Source organism: Magnolia sinica, chromosome 2 (assembly GCF_029962835.1).
Source record: "Magnolia sinica isolate HGM2019 chromosome 2, MsV1, whole genome shotgun sequence".
Classification (NCBI taxonomy): Eukaryota; Viridiplantae; Streptophyta; class Magnoliopsida; order Magnoliales; family Magnoliaceae; genus Magnolia; species Magnolia sinica.
Window position 1 is genome coordinate 121,169,902 of NC_080574.1, and position 7,540 is coordinate 121,177,441.

The window sequence follows — 7,540 nt, forward strand, 5'->3', positions numbered from 1 at the left end:
GAATTTCATCAATGACAAATGATTGTGATGTGACACATGTAGAGAGAGAAACCAATCATTTTTACTTATTTATCTATTTTTAAGAGATGAAAATTTTGTTAAGGCTGCGGCCAAAATAAAACAACAAGGACAACAAAGAGCAAAGCAAAAAAACTAACGGAACAAAACAGCCCCAAGGTTGGGAACCCCACCCAACAAAACCTCAAGGGACCCACTCACTAAGAAACTGGACAGCCCTATTGAATACCCACTCTGAAGAACCACACTTATCGCAGAAACATCAATTGTTTCTTTCTCCATAGATGGCCCATAGGGTAGATAAGAAAACGTGCCTCCATCTTTTTTTACCAAGCTTTCCCCGCCTCCTATATGCCAAGAATGAAAATGGTCATCAATAGAGTAATATGCCAAGAATGAAAATGGTCATCAATAGAGTACGGCACCACCCAAGAAACCTCCACCAGAGATGAAAAACTGGTCCAAATAGGTGAAGAGAGAGCAATTAAGGAAAAAATTATCAACAGACTCCGCATCAGCGAGGCAGAGGCGCAAAGCAGATGTGTTTGGAAACATGAGGCCTCTTTTATGAAGATTATCTATCGTAAGCACTCAATTCTTCCCTGTCAAACTGGCGAACACCGTGATCTTCAGAGGAGCTCTGTAGGACCAGACCAGTATGGCAGGAATCACCAGAAGACTCCGACAGTGACAGGATTTTGTAAAAGGATCGCACCCTTTAAACTCCCAAACAGTCGTGTCTCCAAAACAGAGAATCCTCAGCTCCATGAGTCAGCCAAAAAACCTGCTAGCGAGAAAGGAGAATGACTAAATCATCTATTCCAGAATCCAAAAGATTCCTCCTAAATAGAGGAATCCACATTACCCCTTAACCAAGACTTGAGAAATAGTCAGCAACTAAGATGTCCCTAATTGGACAGAATTAGCCAGGGACGGAAAGGAAGCTCTTGGGGAGGAATCTCCATACCAAATATCCTCCCAGAGCCTAACTCTCTCCCAGTCACCAATAGAAAAGCCCAGACCTTAGAACACCTAAACAGCCACACAGGCAATTTCCTTCCACAAGGCAGAGGAACGATAGAGATATGAATCTTTTGTCCACCAACCCATCAGCGACAAGCCATACTTAGCAGCACAACAGAACGCCACAAATTGGAGTACTCAATACTGAATCGCCAGGCCCATTTGCCCAAAAGGGCAGAATTAACTAGATCAAGACGTTTAACCAAAGTAATCAAACCAATCATTGCAGGAAGTTCCTAACCAAAGCAAAAACTAAAAGGGACCAACGATGGGCCTGATTGTATGGTCAAAATCTAACCTAGTGTAACCCATTAAAAAAATAATAATAAAATAAAATTAAAATTATTAAAAAAAGAAGAAGAAGAAGAAGAAGAAGAAGAAGAAGAGGAAGATCTGAACTAGTGTGGACCACTGTGGTTGTAGATCCTGATTGAGGTGGGCAACCCCACATAACTCCCACTCGCTTGAGAGAACTCAACTCTGAAAAGTGATAAGTAAATGAACTTGCATTTGCTCAAAAAGGTCTGAATCAATGTGCTTATCTGGCAATGAATGATTCTTCCACTCAACAAGGTACTTGTGTTGTGATATCCACCACACGTAATAAAAAAGAAATGATCATCGAGCACATCTTCACTTTCGTCACAAAATCCTCACTCGAAAGCGGCAAGCAAATGAACATGTATTTGCTCATAAAGGTCCGAAATGATGTAGTAATTTGATTGCAAATGATTCTTCCACTCGATAAGGCACTTGTGATATCTACCATACCTAGTCAAAAAGATCTGATCATCAAGCACATCTTCAATTTCTTCACAAAATCACTTTGACACTAGTGCTTCAACACTTGTTCATCAATGCCATACTTTTCATGATGACCATGATAAATGGTAAAGTCCTCTATGTTGGATTGAAGATAGGACCAACATATGCAGATAACCATCACATGATTTTTTTTTCTTTAGATGATAGTATTATTAAACAGGGCAGAGGCCAGCAATATACAATAATGTACGGAACCCAAGGCCACAAGCCAGCAATTTACAAAATTTTACAGCACATCCAAACAGGAAGAGAAAAAGAGAACTCTCTCAACGAAGGACAAACCGCCTCCCACTCAATTACAGAACTTTTGGCCTTACAAAAGACCCCCAATATGCTTCCTGATAAATTGTTGAAGCACTGATTATTCCTTTCCCGCCAAATCTCCCACAGCCCCGCAAGCAAAGCCTACCTCTGGACACACCTCCCAACCTTTCCAACCACTTCACTGTGCCACGCCCACAAAAGATCGGGGACTGACTGTGGCATCACCCGCGATATTCCAAACAATGACAAAAAAATATTCCACGCCCCCCTTGCAAACAGGCAATGAATGAATAAGTGATCAACCGACTCGTTATCCTTCCAACAAAGAGAATGCACATTGACAATGTCTAACCCTCTCTCACAAAGATTATTGATGGTGAGGACTTTGTTCCAACCCACCAACCAAGCGAAGATCACAACCTTCTTAGGGGCACCATAGGACCAAATAAAAGAAGAGTGAGCCAGTACTTCACCTAACGAGGATCCGCTTAACAACGAATAGAAAGATTAGATTGAAAATGAGCCCAACTTATCTAGGAGTCATTTCATCAAATCCCTTTCCGACCTGAGCCCAATTCTCGAAACCTGCTTCGAAAGAGCAAGGAATTCAACCTCCTCTTCTTCTTTCAAATGTCTCCTACAAGGTGGAGTCCAAACATTGGATGAACCTTGTTGAAAAAGCAATGGACAACTGATATACCCAAATCCGAAGATACCGAAGCCAACCTTGATATACCTCCTTTAACAAATAGTTCCCCAACCATATATCATGCCAAACTTTATAAGATGCCCATCACCAACTGAAAAGCCCACCCCTACCTTAAACTTTGCATCCATATCCACAATTGCCTTCTGCATCACTGTATCCTATACATCGACGATTTTTAGGCCACGAACCCGACTCCCCGGCCCCATATTTTCTCATAATGATCTCTTTCCAAAAACTCTCATTTTCCCGTCTGAATCCCCAAAGCCATTTTCCTAATAGCACTTTATTAATGGTTACCAACTTTGGTCTGCAAACATCGACCCATTTCGTCAAATGAAATTTCCTCTTTTCCTCAGCACCATTCCAAAGAAAAGCCTTCAGCTTTTCCAACTTTTCATCACCTCCATAGGACATTTGAAGAGAGAAAAAATATAGTGGAAGATTTGAAAGGGTGGCATTGATTAATACGAGCCAACCGTTGGAGGACGCGCAGAAGAAACCCCAAGTTAGAATCAAACAATAAGAGATCAAACAACCAAGCACACATAGAACACAAGGTTTTACGTGGAAAAACATTGCGGGAAAAAACCACGGCACATAGCGACAGCAAATCCACTATGATAATCAATGTTTGCAAGAGATGGAAGAGCTTATCGATCCAAGAATACACCTTGAACACCACAAAAACCCTAGCTTTGAACTCCCTTTACTCACCAAAAGACCCTAAGCACGTTTCAATACCTTAAAAAACGGATTACAAACCCTTAAAAATGATTAAAACCGAAATGGGAAACAAAACCCGCAATTCCAAAAAACTGCGCAAGTCAATCAATGGGAGCTTTGACATATCAAGTGTCATTGACGTCCCATCAATAGGATCGAAGCCACCTTCGATCATATCGATTCGGACCAAAAAATTGTCCAACGAGCAAAGGCTTAAAATACGGGATTTTCTCGATGGGATCAACAACTGCTCGATGGGATCGAGTGGCCTATCGATGCCATTAACAGACCCGTTTATAGATAAATTTAAAACATCTAATAACAATCTCCACCATGCCTTCAATTTATCATGAACCACAGCTCCAAGCTCCATCTCTAATTGCCTCCATCATAGCTCCACCATCATAGTCTCATATCATGCACACTCCGCCTTCATTAAGACTTCGCCAAGCCCAAATGAGTCGCATAGAACTTGAACTTTTTCGTAAGAACCACCTTTGTAAGCACGTCCACCAGATTCACGCTTGTGTGGATCTTCTTAAAAGTCACTCCACCTTCCTCAAGCACCTATCGGATAAAATGATAACGAACATCAATATGTTTAGTACGAGAATGACAAACTGAGTTCTTCGCCAAATTGATCACGCTTTCGTTGTCACAATTTACTAGCATGGCTTCCTGCTGAAGCCCAAGCTAATTTATCATCCCTTTCAACCAAACACCTTCTTTGAATGCTTCCATTACTACCATATATTTTGCTTTGGTTGTGGAAAAAGCCACCACAAATTGAAGCTTCAACATCCCAATTGATCACTCCACCCACTAGCACAAACTAGTAGCCGGAAGTCGATCTCCTGTTATCCACATTACCTGCGTAATCGACATCCACATAGCCTACCAACTTCTCCTCTGACTTTCAAACGTCAAAACGTAGTCCATTGTACGTCGAATATGTTGAAGTAACCATTTCACTGCCTCCAATGTTGCTTGCTGGGGTTAGCCATGTATCTACTTACAACACCCACTGCATGTGAAATATCAGGTATTGTAGAGACCACGACATACATCAAACTGCTAATAGTACTTAAATAGGGCACACGAGACATCACCTGCTTTTCTTCATCTGTAGTAGGACATTGTTCAGAAGAAAAAAACATAAAGTGAGCAGCATGGGGTGTGCTAACCGCTTTCGCCTTATCCATACCAAACTTAACCAATACCTTCTCAATGTATTCTGCTTGTGATAATCATAGCCTGCTTCTCTGTCTATCTCTATGAATATTTATGCCGAGAATTTTCTTTGCAACTCCCATATCATTTATTTTGAATGTCCCTGACAACTGAGTCCTCAACATATCGATCTCAGACATGCTATAGGTGGCAATAAGCATATCATCTACATACAATACCAATATGATAAACTATCTATCATTCAGTGTCTTGCAATAGACACGATGATCGTACTCACTCCTAGTAAATTGTTGACCAATCATGAAAATATCAAACATTTTTTATCACTGCCTAGGCAACTATTTCAGGCCATATAACTACTTCCTTAACCTACAAACTTTATTCTCTGCCCCTTTCACTTCAAACCCTTATGGTTTCTTCATGTAAATATACTCCAACTCACCATAAAGGAAAGCAGTCTTCACACCCAGCTATTCCAATTTCAAGTTGTATCGGGCAACCAGCTCCAATACAAATCTGATTGACACATGCTTAACTACGGATGCGAAAATCTTGCTAAAGTCGACACCCTCCTTCTGCACATACCCTTTCACGACCAATCTTGCCTTGCATCTATCCTATTTCTTCTTGTAAATCCACTTACAGCCGATCACTTTACGCCCCACTGAAAGCTCCACCAGCTCCCATGTCCCATTCTTATTTAGAGGATTCATCTCGTCATGCATGGTCGTTATCCACTTCTCAACATCAGAACCATCTAATGCTTCCTGCAAGGTAGACGGATCCCCCTCATCCATAATGAAGGCGAATGCAACATTCGAGTCATCCACGTATCCAACTGGCAATATGCAATCTCTTGGTGAATTTCCTCTGAGAGGTGGCTGCTCCACCTACTCTTGTACCTCTGACTGCAGCTCAAGCTTTGCCTATGTATCTTCTTTTTCAATCTCGACATCAATGATCATTAATTTCTCCGGTTCCTTGCATTCGTCCTCGTGGAATAATAAATCTTCATCGAACCTGACATCTCGACTAATTATGGTCCTCCGTGTGACTTGGTTATACAACCTGCACCCTTTCACACTATCACTACAACCCACAAAAATACACTTCTTAGTCCTTTGGTCTAGCTTATCTCTCTCAACTGACGGTACATACCAAATACCCGCAACTGTGAGTCATCTACCTCATGACCACCATATTCTTCTTCAGGAATCTTGCAGTTTATTAGGGTAGACGAGGACTGATTCACCAGGTAAAAAGTTGTGTTAACGGCGGCCTCCGTCTATAACTCCTTGCCCAATCTAACATTACTCAACATGTTTCGGACTATCTCTAAGAGAGTCTAATTCATCCGTTTTGTCACTCCATTCAGCTTATGGGTGTGCCTCATTGTATTGTGCCTCACAATCCCCTCATCTTTGCAAAACTGGTTGAATTCATTTGCAGTGAATTCACCTCTGTTATCAATCCTTAATTAATACCTTCATTTCTGCCATGTATACCTGTCAACCATCGCCTTCCACACTTTAAACGTGGTGAAAACATTGGATTTATTTTTGAGAAAATAAACCCAGACTTTTTTGGAGTGGCCATCAATGAATGAGACAAAATACAATGACCCCCCAGCAGAAACAACAGGCAACAGGCCCCATACGTTTGACTACACATACTCAAGCACACATTTACAAACATGTTTTCCAGTTTTAAAAGTTAGCCTTAATTGTTTACCATATATACAATGCTCGCATATACTAAGTTCAATACTTTTAAAGACAGGAATCAAAATCAAGCAACAATAAAAAAGTACCTTCATGTCACAGTCGCTCATGTGGCCTAGGCGTGCATGCCACAATCGTGCCGATGCGGATTCCGCTACAAACGCTGCAGCTCCACCCATTTCAATGTTTCCAATCAACTTGTATAGATTATTGCTCCACTATGCTTTCATTACAATAAATGCCCCTTTCGAAACTTTAAGGACCCTGTCATAACCAGTGAACTTACAACCAAGTGCCTCAAGAGCCCCTAAAGATATCAAATTCTTCCTGAGGTCCGAAATGTATCAAACATCTATAAGAATACACTCCAACCTATCGAACATTCTGATGTACACTGAACCGATTCCAACAACTTTAAAGACAATGTCATTGCCCGTAAAAACTTGTCCACCGTTTCTCTCTATGTATGGTGAACCAATCCCTGTGAAAAGTCATGTGGTATGAGGCCCCCGAATCTGAAATCCAGTCATTACTAAGGTAACCAGATTTGGATGCGATGAAGACGTCACCACCATCCACCTACTCGCATGATTGTACTGTGTTGGATTCTTTTGGCACATTCTTTGACTTTTCTCCCTTTTGAGCCTTAGGGTTCCTACAGTCCCTCTTCATATGCCCTGTCATCCTACAATTCCAACACTTCATGTTGCCATTCTCTTTCGATTTGGATTGCGATCGAGAATCGCCCTTCTTCCTTTCAATATTCCTTCCCCTGACAACCAACGCATCTGTAGAGGTACCTCTGTTATTGTCTTTCTTCTCAATTGATTCTCATCAAGGGTTGAGATGACAATCTCCACATCAATGGTATCCCTACTATGGATCAGTGTGTCTAGTAGATTCTCGAAAGATGGTTGAAGCAGATTCGAGAGAATCAATGCATGATCTTCCACTTTGATCTTAACCTCCACATTCGTTAGTTTATATAGCAACTCGCTGAAAGTGCTCATGTGTTCATTGATGTCAAACCCCTCTGTCATCTTAAGATTATAGAATTGTTTCTTAA